Source organism: Lissotriton vulgaris, chromosome 4_1 (assembly GCF_964263255.1).
Source record: "Lissotriton vulgaris chromosome 4_1, aLisVul1.2, whole genome shotgun sequence".
Taxonomy (NCBI): Eukaryota; Metazoa; Chordata; class Amphibia; order Caudata; family Salamandridae; genus Lissotriton; species Lissotriton vulgaris.
This window is the reverse complement of record NC_141691.1, coordinates 923,921,263-923,940,851: the sequence shown is the minus strand read 5'-3', so window position 1 is coordinate 923,940,851 and position 19,589 is coordinate 923,921,263. Positions and strand designations below refer to the sequence as shown.

The 19,589-nt window shown below is 48.2% G+C and overlaps 2 protein-coding genes across 3 annotated transcripts in view; both read right to left on the bottom strand.

Moving 5' to 3' along the window:
- Window positions 1-2,604, bottom strand: part of LOC147722731 (uncharacterized) — a 488,139-nt gene extending 485,535 nt beyond the window's left edge. For both annotated transcript variants that reach the window (XM_086965201.1, XM_086965202.1), the window contains exon 1: window positions 2,453-2,604. The gene's annotated coding sequence lies outside the window, so the exon portion shown is untranslated. The remainder of the gene's footprint in view (window positions 1-2,452) is intronic.
- Window positions 1-19,589, bottom strand: part of LOC147722730 (uncharacterized) — a 637,985-nt gene that overhangs the window by 249,559 nt on the left and 368,837 nt on the right. The window lies entirely within an intron of this gene.

The window sequence follows — 19,589 nt, the reverse complement described above, 5'->3', positions numbered from 1 at the left end:
CTGCGGGGGCCAGGGGGTCTGGCGCTGGGCGCGGTCTAGGCGCGGACGCTGCGCGTAGGTCCATCTGTCATAAATGGAGAAGTGGAGGGGGGCGGAGCGTGGGAGGGGGAGCTGGGAGGCGAGAGCGTAGGGGGAGGGACGGGCTGCAGGCACAACAAAATGGTTGTAACAACAACAACAACAACAAAAGGACAACAGGACGCTATGGGCGCAATCAGGCAGCAATTTTGCTCAGGAGGCAATGCGGGCAAGCGGTGGAGCACACAGGCACAATTTAAATATAAAAACAGTCAAAGCAATGCGGTGCGCTACGCCACAAACCGGGTGCAAATTAAAGGTATGGCAGTGGGGAGAAGCAGCGCTACGATACCAGGACAGCGCTACGAGGTCAGGAGGTAGGGTGGAGCGACCGCTTCAGAAGGATAGAATGATTTACTGACAGCCTAGGATACACCAGAAGCAATGTACTGAAATAATTCCATATTCAACATATGAGAACCAAAACAATGTTTTTTGTTTATATTTGTTTCATGCATGATGCGAGTGGAACCACAAAATACAAGATCAGGGGATTGGTAGTTCTTAAGTGATGGTACAAAAGGGGGTGGTGATGGACGGAGCATCTGAATCAAACACTCACACCCAGTCAAAAGATCTGCGTATAATCCATCACCGTTCTTTAGCCCACTATGCCACCCCAGTTCAGACATGGCTATATGCAAATCAGTCTGACCCTGTGCCTCATGGGAACAGTCCAGCCCGAACTACCAAGCCATGTCTTCCCTGGACCGGAAACAAGCTTCCGAGGACCGGTTTCTGGCATTCCAGCTGTCTGGGCTAAAGAACGGTGATGGATTATACCCAGATCTTTTGACTGGGTGTGAGTGATTGATTGATTCAGATGCTCCGTCCTTCACCACCCCCTTTTGTAGTTCTTAAGTGACACCATGTTATGTGACATGTTCAATGCGAGCCTGGTTTTTGGAATACACACTTTGCATGCTGGGATTTTAAAAATCTCTTACTGAAAAACAGAAAAATAAACTACAAATCCCAAAATGCAAAGGTTTGCCAACTAAAATCCAGAACTGTATTAAAGTGTCACACCTATAATCAAGCCATCTATCGCAATTGGTTCAGGTCTAGTTTTACATCTAAAGTGAGAAGCTGCTACTTGTAAAAAGTTAAAACAAAAGCATTTTGCTTTTAATGTTTTTCATTTAGGTTAATCAGGGAACTTGGTGGAGAGGGCAGAGATTTTCTTTCATTTAAATTGCCGATGGGCACATATTTGCGGCCATTTAAAACAACGGGAATGCTATAAAAAAAAAAGTATTACCCCGGAAAATGTGCCCCACAACCCATGGCCATTGGGTTTTATGGTCACCTTTCAATCCCCTCTAAAATATAACGCGGGGTCTCCAACCTTTCCTGTAATAAGAGCTACTTATGTTCAATGAAAGCCACCCTGAACTACAAACAAATTGTTGTAATAGTGACCACATCAGACAAGATAACATTTGGGGACGCGTTGTGCAAGATTATCAGTACCAAGGACCTTAGTAGTATTGTCAAAACATGCCTCACCATGAGTAACACCGAACAACCACAGCTTCAATGCCCATATCGCCAACGTAATAATTTTAGCAATAAGTCTTCCTTATGCAGAATAATTTAACACTGACATACAAGCTTTGAATATTTTTCAGAAATTCAAAAATTTTCTACAAAAGAGTTCTGAAAATACACACATTTTCTAATGTTGCATACATATCATTGCGACTTCGTGGAGATTCACGTAGCGCAACTCTGCCCAAGCAAAAACTTCTATTTTAATAGGCTGCACAGAAGCTGCCTGCAGAGCTACCAGTGGTTAGAGAAACCGGATATGATAAAGAAAACAGTCTGCAGCGATACTCCTCCTATCATAACTTCCTGAGAGGCTCACGCAGTTCTATGTGTTCTACGGGAGACGAGCTGCTGTCCTGGGGTTTGTGGCCCAGGCGTAAGCTCGGTTTGAAAAGCGCTTAAACCCTTTAAGGAAATGCAGAAGGTGCTGCCAAGAAAGGAGCTCATGAGCGCAGCACCAACACCAAACGTGTCAAAACCGGGCCGTTGCGAGTACCTCTCTCCTTGTCCGAGGAGAAGTCCCGGTCCTCAAAAGGAGGGGGGGGGGGAAAGTCCCGGTACTCACTACCGGCCCATTTAAAGCACTGCATTTGGTTAAAAAGACAGAGAGAGGGCGGTCTGGTTACAATGTGCGGCCTCCTGCCTGACCTCAACATGGCCCCAGAATTAGAATTCGCGCCAAGGCATTACGCGCCCGTGGCATAATATCCAAAGGAGCGCGCGGCCAAGCGGGTTCGGAAACTATACTTTTAAGAGCGGACCAAAGGAAGCCTTGTAGAGTACCCTGATCCTCAAAATTCAATCGACCAACCGTCGTCCTCACCTGATCACAGAAGCACGCGAAGAGTTTCCGAGAACGAACGCCAGAAGCTCAGGTCCACAAACCTTTTTCCTGGCGCAGTGAAAATGGCCTCCCTCTAACTTCCGTTCTGTTCAGAGAAGGCGTTTTCGTGACGTAAGTTCGCACTCACATCCGGCAGCCAGGGCGAGATTGGCTTTTGGGCTGAAGGAGAGCCTATAGTCTCCTAGCAACGAGAGACGCACTTCCCCGAGAGTGGAATACGACCAGACGGGACCTTGTAATAACGCACTGGTTATTGTGTCTCTGTGTAACGAGGCATTGTTTTGATCCTGAACGTGACCGTCTTCAAAAAATCACGCAATTTCCGCAGAGGTTTCTTTCAAGAAGGCAGGCACGACGAACGCGTCCTTTTTTAAATCAAACCTCCGCATATTGCTTCATTGGTGTTGGGTACTTGCATATGTATTGTGTGAGCTGTCACGAGCATTCTTGTTGTTTAATAGCTCCTGACAAGCTCGTGCCTCAGGGGAATGTTGGGAGACCTTGTTGTTCTTTGAATATCTGGAATGTGGAGTGTATGGCTGTTGGGGCAGTTATGTTATTACAAGCCTGTACTTCGAGACGAGCAGACGCTAATAAATCTCGTCTACATCCAACACGTTTCCTGCGTGTTTTCTCTTCCTTGTGACTTCCCTACACTGGCGACAGGCGGGTTTTGTTACCTGCTTGAGAGGAACAAGATTTATTTTATTATTCTTGACTCGGCAGTAAGACCCGTATGAGCATTGTGTGAGCTGTCACGAGCATTCTTGTTGTTTACTAGCTCGTGACAAGCTTGTGCCTCGGGGGAATGTTGGGAGACCTTGTTGTTCATTGAATATCTGGAATGTGGAGTGTATGGCTGTTGGGATAGTTATGTTATTACAAGCCTGTACTTCGAGACGAGCAGACGCTAATAAATATCATCTACATCCAACACGTTTCCTGCATGTTTTCTCTTCCTTGTGACTTCCCTACAATTGGTAGTGAAACTTGGTAGTATATGTTTTATTGCAGGCGCACTAAAAAGTGTAGGCTGACCAGATTTTCAGAACATGCATTTACAATGCAATGGTCTCGGCATTATTAAAGGTAGAGCTATTGGCATTGCTCATGACATTTTTTTTAAACATAAATAAATGACATTGTCATTTACAATGGCAATAGGTGAGCATTAGAGTGTAAGTGAGAGTATTCGCGGACACAGAGCCACACACACAGAAAGCCACTCACACACACACACACACAGAGCCCCACACACAGATCCCCACACACACACACAGATCCTCCCACACACACACAGAGCCCCCCACACACACACAGAGCCACACACACAGAGCCACACACACAGAGCTCCACACACACACAGAGCCCCCCCCACACACACACAGAGAGCCCCACACACACAGAGAGCCCCACACACATAGAGAGCCCCCCACACACACAGATCCCCCTACACACAGAGCCCCCTACACACAGAGCCCCCCCACACACACAGAGCCACACACACAGAGCTCCACACACACACAGAGCCCCCCCCACACACACACACAGAGAGCCCCCTCCACACACACACACAGAGCCCCCCACACACACACAGAGCGCCCCACACACACAAATGAAGGATTAGAAGTAAAAAAATATAAAAAACAGTGCAGTGGCACACATGGAGGGTGAGTTTAAAAAAAACAAAATCATGAAGTACACATTAAAGGGTCGCATGCAAGACTGTTTCTATGAGGTACACATAGAGCACTGTGTCAGAAGTCAAGATGCTACTTTTCTGAGCATTAAATAACGTCTCGCCAAATGGCCCCAGCTTCTGATCTACCCCCTTTACAGATAATTTAGACCCCTACTGATGTCAGCAAACAAACTGAGATGCTGTTGCGAATGCGGCGCCCCCTGGCAAGTGGTTATAGTTAGGCAGACCCTGGCTGGTCATATTGACCGAGTTCTGCCCAGCATCCCCTTACACCCTACCTTCCTCCCTCTTTCCCTCCCCCCGGGTCCTAGGGATGAGGGCGGCACGTACTGCGAAGAGTGATACTTACATATGCATAGCTCCAGCATGTTAGCATAATAGGACCAGCACACCACCAGCGCGATGAAGACCACCGGGACCCAGCCCAGCACCCGCTGGCAGCACTTGAGGACATGCAAGGGCGCCATCTTTGCTCCGGTGCGGGGAGCGATCTGCCGGAGGAGGCATGGGCAAGTAGAAGCTGAGTGATGTCAGCATGCAGCTCGGATGCCATACCAAACTAAGAAGGAAAGGGATCAAAAATCACTTTAAATAAAACTGCGGAAAAACAGTTGCTGCACAGAAGGCTTTGATCGACGGAACTGAAAAGTATTAAGGAGGGTAATGCGCCAGCAAAGTGTAAATTGAGACAGCAGCATGCAGTCCAGGCGGAGCCTAGGAGAGAGAGGCGGCAGCAGGGGCCTGAGGGACAGAAAACAGCAGCGATAAGTACACAAGCTGACAAAGAACAGGCACACACCCCCCTGAAGACCGGCTCCCATCCTCAGGGAGCTGACGCAACACTAACTTCCGCACCTCAAACCCTGCGCTTTCCAATAATTGCCCACCTATTCCCCCAAAAGGAATCCGTGCCACTTAAGTATACCCCTAAACTTCCTCTTAGGAATAAGAAAAAGCAAGCCGTCAGGAGGGCAGTGGAACACCACCATGTTTCTCCGAGACGAGGCAGAAATGCCTTGGAGAAACCACTGCCATTTTCGTGATTGGGGGTGTGTTTTCGTTCTCTCCTCTTCCCATTGGCTGGAAGGTAAAATTCCAGCCAATGGGAAGAGGAGAGAATGAAAACAAGAAAGAAGAGAAAAAACACGCCCCCGTATCTGGAAAAGACGGGGATTGAACAGAGTGATGCCCCTCTCCTCCAATGGCTGGCCTCCGTTTAGGAAGCCAGCCAATGGAGAAGAGGGGCGGGTTCAAGCCCCATTCTAAGAAACATTAAATCTTCGGACCGAACTGCGCAAGCACAGCCTACGGTCCTCGACCTAATAAAAACGGTACGTTAACGGACATGGAAATAGGACTAAATGACCATCTTGGTGTCAAGAAAACAATATATATATATTACCTACTGGCGGTCGCCAGTAGGTAGTTATAGTTAGGACCTAGTTTCCATAGGAAATCTGCAACATTCTATTTGGAATAACTTTGGCGCCGGTCGACGAATCTTCGCGAAATTCTCCAAGAAAATGGCCTGCTCCGCTCCTTCCCTGAAAGTTTGGGGGTGATTCGTGAAGCGGGGGCCGAGAAAAAAGGGGGGTCCCAAAACGTGTTTTCCCCATGCAATTTTCCATAGGGACCTTTAGCCAGCGCTACAGCTCGAACGGCTGAACGGAATTACACCAAATGTGGCAGAGAGGTAGAGTTTGGTTCGCAGATTATGCTGTTTGTTAAATGGTGTAAATCCGTTCAGTAGTTTCTGAGAAAATTACAAGTAAAATCATAGCGATATCTAGAGACAGAGTTCTACACGCGGACTGAGATCCATTCTATTAGGAGCGCGAGCTGCATTCTGATTGGCTGTCAAGTGTCTGTCAACACTCGAAACCAGGAAGTGTTGGCGGCCATCTTGTGCCTCGGTAGAACCGAGTCACAAGAAAACAGTAAAACAAAGTTGAGAAATAAGGGAAGGGGGCAGACTAGAAACACTCTGACCCTCTAGCCTTGCTCAGGGGGTCGTACATGGATGTTTAGGCTCTATTTTTTTTTTTTTTAAATAAAAAATCGTGGGGTACTCATACGCGGTGGAAAAGGTGAAAAAAAACTAGAAGTCCGTTTTATTCATTAGGTCGGGGGGAAATTACGGGGGCATTTTCTTTCCATAATGGGGGGCTTGTAAGGTGCCCCAAGCACTGGGGAACACCACTCATCTGGTTTTATTTTGAAGAATGCGGGGGGTTACGGTTCTACTCCCCGCAGTCTTGGGGAGCGGCACCCCTCGGGGCTTTTAAAAAAAATATATATTTTGAGCTCTCCCTCCCTCTCTCCCCGTACACGTTGCGGGGAACGCCACCTTTCTGGGGCAGTAATATGTAAAATGACCTTCCAGCTCCGGGTACCTGCACTGTCTGGGGTTTTTAATTAATGTTGTTAGGGCGTTGCGCGGCCCTCTTAGTGGAACCATTGATGGTCCTGGGGAGCATCATTTCTCAGGGCCGGCTCTTGCAGTGTGTCGGGGTGTGTACTCCCGGGACAATGCTGTTGGAATGGTAGGCAGGTACCGTCGCCGCTCCCACTTTACCACAGCAAACCGTTTTTCTATTTGAAAGAGAGAGCAAGTTAATCTGCTCTCTCTTTCAAGTAGGAAAGGAGATTGGTAGGACGTGGGGAGCCGTCTGGGATCGTGGGGTCATTGAGGCTAAAAGAAAAAAAAAGGGGGCTATATTATCAAGCAAGGGCGATACATTATCGCCGCTTTTATCGGTAGGAAACTGCCGCTAAAGCGGCGATAATGGGCTTGATAATATGGCCTTGTTAATTCCCATAGAAGCTTGTGTTCTGGTGTTAACATGGGCTTCTATGGGAAATAACAAGGCCGTATTATCAAGCTAATTATCGCTGTTTTATCGTCAGTTTCCTGCAGATAAAACTGCGATAATTTTAACACCAGTCCTTGATAATATGCAACTAAGTTTACTGGTTAAAAAAAGAGGTATATTTCTATGATAGTATGTAAAACTTTCTGTTTGTTTTTTTGTGCAGCAGTTGTACTCTCTACGCATGTGCAGCCTCGTTTTGAAGCCCACGTTTTTTTCTTTTTCTTCAAGTTCAACAAGCAAACCTTTCTTTATTTCAGGTATTAAATTTGCCGCTTTCTTTTCCCGGGTCGTGTGTGTCATCCGCTGCTGTACTTTTGTAATATATTAATAATCATACTTTATCTATATTTTTTTGAAACGTAGTGCCGAGGCGCCAAACGTTGATTACGTACTCCGCCCACCGCCATTTTAGTCGTTTTTCACCATTATTTTTATTATATCTGTTACTTTCATTTTACCGTCCTCCTATTTTCTGTGATCGATGATATTTCCTGCCACAGACACCACAGTGTTTGTCCTTGGCCTCTGATGTTATCAGACTTGGTGACACATATACGTAAAAACTAATTTGAAGGACGTAAGCCACAGCCATTACAACACGTGTCCGTCAACACAAAGACATTATGAAGATTATGTGTTTATCATGCTTGGTAAATGCATAGTAGTTTTAAAAGCATGAGTGGTAAAGCTATATGTGTGCTAATGGCTTCGTGGTGACGATCACGCGTGCTTATGACCGCATTGTAATGGCTGTTTCCACCCAGGACACTGAAGCAACCGGGTCTGGGCGTCGTGGACTTCAGGGCAGTAGGCGGAGGGTCACGCAGCTCCTAATACAGTATAGAAATCTTTGTCGGGTGATTGTTTCCGTGGTTTGAGGGGCGTGATTGAGGTCCACACATTTAATTTTGTAGTGGGGTAAGTTTTGCACTGGAAAATGTGGCATGACGTTTGTAAATGTGGTACACATTGTTTCGTATTATTTTGATTTCTTTTGTAAGTTATAGTCTATCCAGAGGAAATATAACTTAGTAGTTTTCAATCCTAGTCTTGAACATCTTACTATATTATTTCAACATTATTTTTATTGTGGACCGTCATACCCCCCTCCCACAAAATAAAAGAAGTATGTTGTTTTTTTAATTAACTTTTATTAAAACAATAACTGTAAATGAAACTTAATTAAAACTATATTAGAAGCAACTAGAAAAATAACTTTAAAAAAGAACAATATTATAAACAAATTGTGAAATGCAGTCCAAAAGATGTCCGATTGGTAATCTGCAAAACAAAAAAGAAAATTATAGTTTAGAATTATGTAGAGGTGAGTAAATGAGCTGAAGCATTACAAGTCAAGGTAACTCTACGGTTTTACTTGTGCAGTGAGCCTGGTACAATTCACTTCTGTTATAATGCCGCCTTTAAGTGGTGTCTATATGGAAGTGCCTACTGCGTTACTGACAGAAAAGTCGCACAACGGGATTGTAAAGATGCAGAATTATTTCTAATGCATTGCAATGAAGGCTTTGTAGATCTAGGCCTCTGTGCTTACCGTTGTATAAACACTGCGGTCGGTTGAATTCACAACTTCTTTTGAACAATTCTTCTACACGTCCAAGCAGACAGCAGTATCTATAAGTTTAGGAGAGAAAGAGAAATGATGTCACAGAGAGTGAGAGAGAGAAAGAGAGAAAACAACATTAAAACTGTCTCGCAGAGTCTGGAGTTGACATTTTTTTTGAAAAGTCAGACGTAGATTTACAAGCTCCTTGCGTCACTTTCCCCATGTTAAAAGTGATAGAAAAGTGTCGTAATAAGTTTGTAGATCTGTTTGTCAGACTGTTGTAACCTATCTGTTGTCACTGCTCTGAGGAAATTATTCATTTTAGACAGAGAAGCTGCTGCACACTACGCATTCTCTGCTTTCAGAAATAAAGGTAACACTACGGTTTTACGTGTGCAGTGTGCCTGGTACATTTCACTTGTTATAGTGGCATGTTAAAGTGGTGTCTATATGGAAGTGCCAACTGCGATACTGACGCAAAAGTTGCACAACGGGATTGTAATGATGCAGACTTATTTTTAATGGTTTGCAATGAAGGCTTTGTAGTTCTAGGCCTCTGTGCTTACCGTTGTATAAACACTGCGGCCAAACGCTTCGGCCAGTTGAATTCACAACCTGAGTTGGGCTGTTCTTCTAGGTTTGCAAGTAGACAGCAGTGTCTATAAGTTTAAGAGAGAAAGAGAAATTATGTCACATAGAGTGAGAGAGAGAGAGAGAAATGAAATGAAAATTGTTCTTCTATAGCGCATGGCTACCCGGGAGCATCCCAGAGCTTGGAATCACAGAAAGGCAGAAAGTCTGAGATTGCTCTTGAGTAATCTTAATTTTATTTTATTTTTTTATTTTTAAAGACCTTTATTGCATTAGCTTTCAGTTACACAGCTTTTATGGCCTACAACCCATGAGGGTTGGCAGCATAGCTTGGCAATCAAATGAGATACTATTTAGTTGAGACAGCCTTCCGGCCGACAACCCTGGGGTCCGGCAGCGCAGTATAATATACACATGCAGATGTCTCGTGGTAGACAGTGTGTCTAGTAAGCAGGCCTGTTTTTTTATTTTTTTTATTTTCTTAATCTGCTTGTGTTATTGCCGATGCCCCGGTACGCCTCCTGTGTCTGCACCAGTCCTGGTGTTAAAGGAACTGACAGTTGTGTATCCGGGGTACCGTTATAATGTTTACAGGTGTTTGATGGTATAGCTCACTGTGGTAATAAAATGAGTACATGGGGTCGGCGTGTCTAATGGAGGTTGCCTTTTCCATGGTCAGCGTGTCTAGTGATCTGTCTTGTGTGGAGTCTCCCAGGAACAGTTGCGGAGGCATGAATAGCGATGGCAAGAAGCAAAAGGGAATATGTTGCAGCAGCGATGAGGGGAGGGATCAGAGGATTTTGTTAGGAATGCGGCAGGGCAGGCGTTTGAGAGTGTGGGGATCTCATTCGGGATCTGTGGCTGCTCCGTCCAGGGCGTGACTAGGTCGATGGTTGTGGTCCGGCCGTATGTCCCGGACCCTGCGCTCAGAGAGCGTGGCAGGTCTAAGTGGGGAAAAAACCAGTACGACCCCGGCAACTAAGTATGCGGTGTGGGCTTCCGGGCTGTTAGCACAGGTATGAGGGCAGTGGGAGTCCAGCTTGCGTGTCATTGCGGGATGGTGGGGGTTTCAGTGGTGGTTTGTGCGTAGCGCTGTCCGGTGGTGGGTAGGTGGGGGGAAGGGGGTGGGGAGATGGTTAGTGTGGCGGTGTTTCTCTGTGTCTGGTGTCGTTGTGGGGGTTTGGGGTGAGTCAGCTCAGGTTACCCCTCGCTCCAGACAGGTTTGTTGAAAGGATTTAAGGAGTTCGTCCCAGAGTTGTGCAATGGGGAATTTCCGGAGGCCAGCTGTTTCCTCTCGGAGGAGCACTGTGCTTTCCGCTCGCGCCCAGTTAGTGAAGGACGTATACCAGTGTCTGATATGTGGTGGGGCGTTGGCTTTCCAGTGTTTGGTGAGCAAGCGCTTAGCCGTAATCAGGCCCATGTCCCAGAATCGTGCATTTACTTTATTCTGTTTCGTGCGCTTGTAGAGCCCTAGAATGCAGGCCTCCCATGTGCGCGGTATGTGTTCGTCAGTGCTTTGCGTGAGCAGCGTTGTGACCTCATCCCAGTATGATTGAATGTTGGGCCATTGCCATAGCATATGTAGGATGTCCACTCCTATCTGGGAGCACCGTTGACAAGCGGCATCGGTGGTGGCGAAGTATCTGTTGATCTTGTCAGGTGTAAGGTAGACCCGGTGTAAGATGTAAAATTGGATATTTTTGAAACGGGGGTTCCGTGGGATATTGGATGGTCCCGCCAACACCATCGCCCACTCCTTGTCGGTCCAGTCCCGTCCCCTGTCGGCAGCCTATTTTTCTCGTAGTTGCACGGTGGAGGGTTGTGTATGGATCAGTAGGGCCTGTGCCAGCCAGTGCACTATGTGGGAGCCATTGCCCATGACGTGCAGATACTGCATGAAGTGTTGCATTGACAGCTCTTCAGCTATATCGCCCCACTTGGCAGACAATGTGTGTATGAGGGATGCATGCAGTAGGAACTGTCCGGCCGGTAAATAGGTATCTGCGGTAAGATCTGCAAAGGGTAGCAGGGCCCCGTCTTCGTAGAGGTCTCCCAGCGTTTCCACTCCCGCCTGTGTCCAGGTAGCCAGTGGGGCCTCTGTCAGAGCTCCTGTTACTCTGGGCGTGCCCAGTAGTGGGTTTATCGGAGCATATGGTTTCGTTACCCTGGTGAGTCGCAAACATCGTAGAAAACACTTGCGCGCTACTGCGCGCTACTGCTAGGTGCAGTTGAGAGGGACAGGCGGAGTGGGTCAGAGGATGGAACAATGTGTAAACCTGTGTCTGTGTCCAGATGTCGGTGTCTGTGGCTGTGTCGTCTAGGTTCTTGTCGCACAGCCATCCCAACACCCATTGCATCTGCGCCGCCAAGTAATACAATTCCATGTTAGGGACCGCCAGGCCGCCCGATTCAGTGGTCATGTATAGTTTGGTTAGTGCCACTCGTGGCCGGCCCGCGTTCCAGATCAGTCCAGGTAGTAGGGTCTCCAGGTCCCGAAATATCTTGTTGGGGGCATACACCGGAATGTTAGCGAAGTAGTACAATAGCCTTGGCAAAACTATCATCTTAGTAAGTGCCACTCGGCTAAGGACATTCAGAGGTAAAGTCTTCCAGAAGCCTATCTGGGCACGGATAGAGGCTATCGCCCGAAGCAGGTTCCCCTCCAGGATGTCCGTTGGGTTCCGGTAGATGTGGATTCCCAAATAGCGGAATGTGGTGGAGTACCATTGCAGCCTCTCACCTCCGAGACATATATCGCTTTCATGTGTATCCGGATGAAAGGAATAGGCTCCTGACTTGGACCAGTTGACTCGTAGTCCTGACATGTTCTCGAATGTTCGGAAGATGTTCGCTATAGAACCAGGAATGTTGGTTAAATCCCTGACATACAACAGCAGGTCATCCGCATACAGTGAGACCGTATGGATGCCATCGGCCATTGGGATTCCCCACTCCTCTCCTTGCGCCCGAAGGATTGTGGCCAGGGGCTCCATGGCCAAGGAAAACAGCAGGGGGTATAAGGGGCAGCCTTGTCTGGTGCCTCTCCGTACACGGATAGCATCAGAGAGTAGGGTGCCGGTGCGTACTCGTACCGTGGGTTTTTGGTAGAGTAGGTCTACCATGCACTCATAGTCACCTCCCAGCTCGAATTTTTCCAGCACCGCCCTCAGGTACGGCCACACCACAGAATCAAATGCTTTCTTGAGATCCAACACTAAACACCCTGCGCGTGGCCAGCGTTGGACAGCATATTCCTGCAAACGGAACAGGCGACGGATGTTATAAGAGGGGTGCCGTGCTGGGACGAAGCCGTTCTGGTCGCGATGTACTAGATGTGGGACCATAGGAGCCAGTCGCCGGGCCAGCGTGGAGGCGAGTATTTTGTAGTCTGTATTAAGGAGGGCCAGGGGGCGATAAGAGCCCACTCGCGTGTTATCCCTGCCAGGTTTGGGTATGGATATTAGGTTGGCTTCATTGAGTGTGGGAGGAAGGAAGGAGTCGTCCGTGGACGCAGTGTACATTTTCAGGAGCTCAGGGATAAGGATGTCCGAGCCTGCCTTATAAAATTCTGCCGGCAGCCCGTCTGGGCCAGGGGTCTTGCCGTTGGACAACTGGAAGATTGCTTTGCGGAGCTCTTCCGGTAGAAGCGGGGCTCCCAACTGATCCTGTTGTGCAGCGGTCAGTTGTGGCATCAGAAGGGGGGAAAGATACCCCACTATGTCAGGGAGTGGGTCTCGGAGCCGAAACGGTATAGAGCTTCGTAGTGGGCCGTGAACACTTCATGGATGTGGCGCTGCGAGTATAGCAGTCCCCTCTCGTCTACTTTTATCGCTGCCACTGGGGCTGCGCGGTCTTCTCGCGAAATCAGCCAAGCCAATAACTTGCCGGGTCTATCACTTTGGTGATGTGTTCGTGCTGAGTGTGCGGCGTAGTTGATATTGCGTAACCTTTCTAGGAGGCGTGCGTTTTCCGCCCGGGCCTCCACCAATGGGCTTTTGGCACCATTTATCGCATCCTGTTCCCGTCTGAATAGATCGGTTTCTAGCCCCGTCAGGTTGCATTCTAATTGTTTCCGCATGTGTCCCTGTGTGCCCAGGCAATGTCTGCGAATCACAGCCTTGAAGGCGTCCCATTCTATCTGGGGGGAGGATGCTGTGTCAGAGTTTTCCTCAAAGTATTAGTCTGTCTGTCTGAGAAGTGAGTCTCGAAAGACGCGTCGAGTAACAGCGCTGGTTGGAGCCGCCAGGTGGGGATGGTGGGGTGTGGTCGCTCCCAAGTGATAGTCAGGAAATGCGGGTTATGGTCTGAGTGCTTGCGGCCCATGTATCGCGTGTCCGTGACTAGCGGGAGAAGGTCAGTGGTCACCATGAATCTGTCCAGTCGCACATGCAAATCATGCGTGCCTGAGTAGTAGGAGTATTCCTTTGTTGTGGGGTTGCGTGTCCGCCAAGCATCATGTAGCTGCCACTGCGTAGCCCAGTTGAGTAGCGCCTTCATGGCGTTGTGTGTCGGCCTGCCATCCTGGGGCTAGAAAGAGAGGTCCAATGTCGCATCTAGTACACAATTTTAGTCACCTCCCAGTACCCACGGGACCGCATGCCATGTTGCCATTGTCGTGGAGAGGTGTGTAAGGAAGCCACAACAAAAACACAACGGTGGGGTAGGACCCAGGGGAATATTTAAAGACCAGGCTCTGGATACAGTCCCCAATACAGAGCAACTACAAAGAGGTACCAGAGGGTCTAGAAAGGGGAAGAGTTTACAAATGGCAGAGACCAGACCAACTAAACAACACCCTTAAACTGACTAAACAGAAGCGTGGTATGCAATGACATCTCAATAGAAGGAGAAAAATACCCATCAGTCACCACTCGGATCCGCCCTTCATCATTTGGGATTTATCCAGACCATCCGTGTGAGTATGTATTGTCACAGACGTAAGGAGACCAGATGAAAAATAGGTCACCTTCGCTGTACCAACAACAGTATGGTCTACCACTCTGTGAAACTTTGTGAGTGGTAAAGCGTGGTGTGACTAGGGAGTGCAGTGCAATAAACGTGAAAAAATAAACATAAACAATGTGTTATAAAATTGGATAAGGGAGCATAGAACCAACTTTATTCAAATGATGCTCACTTGACCAAAATTAAATTTTTTGTTAAAGACAGTTAGAAAGAATGGGCTGTCTCAAGGTGGAACCAGGTCGACATGTTTCAGCAATTTAGGACTTAATCGTCCTTGCTTTCATCAGGACCATATAACAAAATGAATGCTACTGCAAACTGTGAATTAAATAAAAAGTGACAACTACGAAACAGTGTAAAACAGACAAGTGCAATAAGTCACCTGCAGTTTCCAAAGTGTAAAGTCTTGTCTTAAGCTTACAGCTAGTGTTGTTCACTGGAAAGTCAGAAAAGAAAAAGGGGTTGAGTGTCAGACTGGCTGTCTACACCTATGAACTCACATAACAGTTAGGTCCAATCAGTATAGACCTTAGACTGTGTCAGACTAGATAGTGCTGACAAAAACACTCATAACACAAGTGTAATCAGATGTCCAATATTTGGATATACACTTTACATGCCAAATACGTGTAACAAAACATCTTACCATAGTCTGTAAGATCTGAAGACCTCACCCCACCTGGCAGTGGCTCAGGAGCAGAGTGAAGCACCGCTCTATAGAACATGTAAAAGTAATAACATGTTTATTACAGTGTGCAGCAACCTCCATACAATCACCCTTCTATAGACTAGGATGTACAAAGGATTCAAAAGACAACGGAATATGCCGAATAGTTAATCAACCTGTTTCAATATAGTAAAAACCGCAAAAGCTTTGGTAGAGATCCCCACTGTCAAATATACGGGAAAATTGATTGTAAACCGTTCGTAAACCGCTAACCAAAGGGGCTACACGTTCCAAATCCGTGTGTTTACCGCTGCGGTGGGGAAACGGGGAGCACTCTTACCTGACCGTCGGTACTCCTTAGCCGGCGTCTGAACCGACTGGGGAGGCACCGAACGGCAGGAGAGTGTTGCGTTATATTGCGCGATCCGATTGGATAGAAGCACACGTAGTATCTTGACCTCCGTAGCCTGATAGGACGATTGTTGGCTGGCGAAGTTATAGCGCTCGCCATTGGTGGAAACGGCGTTGCTGGGGTTACAATGATCTGTAAACACCACGGGCGAACGGATCGTTTGCAAAGGAAAGGAATCATCAATAGTTAGTATCCGGCAGTGTGCCAATAGTCAAGACCCTCCTAACATTATTTTCTTTTAAAAACATATAAATAAATAGAACCATGATCTTTATTATCACTGGGATCGACAGCGCTAGTCAAGGTAGTCCAGCGTTGTTAAGTGACAACTGTTTTTAAATAAAGCGTGTACACAGAGCGCACCCTCGAGGTGAAAGTACAACCCTAGTAGGTTTTCTAGCAATGTGTAGGTGTCCTCACAACGTTATTAGGGGCATGACAAAAACCGTAATAACTATCATCAATGGGATTACAGTCAAGGGAAAAGTTGGTGTCTTCGAGGTTGAGGTATAGCAACTCTATTGGAGTGTGCTATAAAAGTCTACTGCAATCAGAAAAAAGTGCAGTAGAAATGACGTATACAATGTGTAGGATGATTATATGTCAGCACAGAAGGTTGTATCACAAAATATCTCAATACCATATTCAGATGGTGTAAACAGCAGGGCTGCTCAAACAAAGTTGCTCCAAAGCAACATTTCTGGTCTATTTACAGAGTAGACCATGGAATCTCGTCATTGAGCCCGTTGCGGTAAGTATTGAGCTTCAAGACCCATTTTTGTTCCTTGACTAAGAGGTATTTCGCTACATCTGCAGTGTGTGATGGAATAAAGGGTTGCTCCAACACAGTCCATTGGAAATCAGTTGATAGATGCTTGGCCTCTAGAAAGTGTGTAGTGAGCTTTGTTGCCTGTCTTGCACAACGGATCGTGCTTTTATGTTCTGATATCCTAATGCGGATTTTGCGTGTGGTCATCCCTACATACTTGAACCCACATGGACATGTAATTAGGTAGACTAGTCGATCGCTGTTACAGTTGGTGAATTTCACTTTTTTCCAAGGTCTAGATGTTCCTATGTCCACCTCCGTTGTTTTTTTGGTTTGTGGGCAAGCTTAGCATGTGCCACAAGGATGGTGTCCTGTGACTGGAGGGAGATTCCATAAAGACCCAATGGCCCTAGGTTGCTCTTCAAGGGGTCTTGTATGTACCAACCTATCCCTTAAGTTGGAACCTCTTTTAAATGAGAACAATGGATGTTGCAGGGTCAAACGTCCTGAATTCAGGATTGGCCAATGTTTCTTAACTAATTTCTGGATACTATTGGATAGGGTACCAAACGTGTGCACAAAAGTGAGTCGTTCTGTATCCAGAGCCTGGTCTTTAAATATTCCCCTGGGTCCTACCCCACCGTTGTGTTTTTGTTGTTTCTTGAGCAGTCGTTTGGCTGCGGACCCTTTTATATGCGAATTGACTATATCGCATATGTGGTTTGCCACTAGTTGTGGTCAAGCCTTTGCTCTTTTTATAGTGTGCATTACCAACATATATCTTCTTCAATCATGGCTGAGAACCATGGTCTTTCGTTCACTGACGACGACTTGTTAGCAGCACTTGCTGAACACCCCGATTTAGTTGAAACCACACATGCTATCATCTCTATCAATGAGGATGAATGGGGAAAACTATTGGGCCTTAAAAAATCACAGACCAGAACAGCATTACATGGTACAATTATGGCCCATTATTTACGCAATGACTGTGCCCCTACTGGTCTCATAGTGACAAATGCCCCAAGGTTATTCCTCACAGATAAAGAGTTTCTGAAGAGTTGGGCCATGATCGCCTGGCGATGTACCAGAGATTGGTTGATTTTAATTATCCAGACCGCCAAACGTATAGCAGACACCATACTAATCGAAATTCAGATTATGGAGTCAAAAATCAAAACTCCTCTCTCTTCCAAAGCCTTCCAAAAAAATCTGGATGATGCCAATAAGAACAATAGAGAATATAAGGAATATACATTATCAGTAAAGATAGAAAAATTCAGGAAAGATCTTTGAAAAAGTATATCTCTACTCTAGTGACTCCTACGTCCCTCCAGACTTCAACACTAATGGTCGTAGGATGGGCTCCACATACGGTACATCAAGCTCTGATGATAACACCTCACCGCCGACCAGCTCGCCTCCTCCCTGAGCACGAACCCCCCCACCAGCACAACGAACCCTAGCCAGGCGGCCACCAACCTCACGAAGTGGATCAGCGACTGCGCAGACGAGCTCGCCACCCTGAGGACCCCACCCAGCAGACCCGGCAGCAAGAAAGCCCCATGGTTCACCGACGAACTCAAGAGCTCCAAGAAGAACTGCCGAGCCCACGAGAGAACCTGGCGCAGAGACCCTACACCGGACAACATGACTGCCCTCAAGCTCGCCACCCGGAAACACCACCAACTCATCCGCGCCACCAAGAAAACTGCATTCAAGGAACGACTGGACAACAACGCACACAACAGCAAAGAACTCTTCAACATCGTCAAAGAGCTCTCCAACCCCAATGCCGGAAACAACGACATCACCCCTTCGCAAGACCTCTGCAACTCCCTCGCCTCCTACTTCCACAACAAGATCACGGACATACACAACAGCTTCAGCACTCAACCGACGAGCACCACGACCGAACCACCGCCCCCCACCACCACCCTCCGCTCCTGGACTCCGGTCAGCACCGAAGACACCATCCGCACGATGAACTCCATCCACTCCGGATCCCCAACCGACCCCTGCCCTCACCACGTCTTCAACAAGGCCGACGCTATCATCGCACCCCACCTGCGGGACATCATCAACACCTCCTTCGACACCGCTACCTTCCCGGAGAGCTGGAAACACGCCGAACTCAGCGCTCTACTCAAGAAGCCATCGGCTGACCCCACCGACCTCAAGAACTACCGCCCCATCTCGCTGCTCCCGTTTCCTGCAAAAGTAATCGAGAAGACCGTCAACAAGCAGCTGGCCGCCTTCCTCGAGACGAACGGCTCCCTCGACCCCTCGCAGTCTGGCTTCTGGGCCAACCACAGCACCGAGACCGCCCTGATCGCAGTCACCGATGACATCCGAGCGCTGCTCGACAACGGAGAAACAGCGGCCCTCATCCTCTTCGACCTCTCCGCGGCCTTCGACACTGTCTGCCACCGCACCCTAGTACAACGCCTCAGCAACGTCGGAGTCCAGGAGAAGGCACTAGAGTGGATCATCTCCTTCCTCGCTGGAAGGACACAGAGAGTCCGCCTCCCCCCGTTCAGATCCGAAGCCACCGAAGTCATCTGCGGCGTCCCTCAAGGCTCCTCGCTCAGTCCAATCCTCTTCAACATCTACATGAGCCCCCTCGCAGACATCGCACGCCAGCACAACCTCAACATCATCTCCTACGCCGACGACACCCAGCTGATCCTCTCTCTTACCAACGACCCCGCCACCGCCAGAGCCAACCTTCACGAAGGGATGAAAGAGGTAGCCGAATGGATGAAGAACAGCCGCCTGAAACTGAACTCGGACAAAACGGAAGTCCTCATTCTGGGATCCTCACCCTCCGCCTGGGACGACTCCTGGTGGCCCCCCCGCCCTAGGCAGCGCACCCAAACCAACAGACCACGCACGCAACCTGGGCTTCATCCTGGACTCCTCCCTCTCCATGACCAGACAAGTCAACGCCGTCTCCTCGTCGTGCTTCAATATCCTGCGCATGCTACGTAAGATCTTCCGGTGGATCCCCACCGAGACCAGGAAGACGGTCACCCAGGCCCTCGTCACCAGCCGTCTGGACTACGGCAACACCCTCTACGCCGGAACCACCGCCAAACTCCAGAAGAGACTCCAGCGGATCCAGAACGCCTCAGCACGACTCATCCTGGACATCCCCCGTCGCAGCCACATCTCCGGACACCTGAGAGATCTGCATTGGCTCCCGGTCAACAAGAGAATCACCTTCCGTCTCCTCACCCACACACACAAAGCCCTACACAGCCAAGGCCCAGGATACCTCAACGGCCGCCTCAACTTCTACGCTCCCAAACGCCAGCTCCGTTCGACCAGCCACGCCCTCGCCGCCGTCCCCCGCATCCGCAGAGCCACCACAGGGGGACGGTCCTTCTCCTACCTCGCCGCCAAGACATGGAACTCCCTCCCCACCCACCTCCGCCTGACCCAGGACCACCTCGCCTTCAGGAGGCAACTCAAGACCTGGCTGTTCGAGCAGTAGCGGACCCCCCCCCCCCAGCGCCTTGAGACCCTCTGGGTAAGTAGGGCGCTATATAAATCCGATGATTAATTGATTGA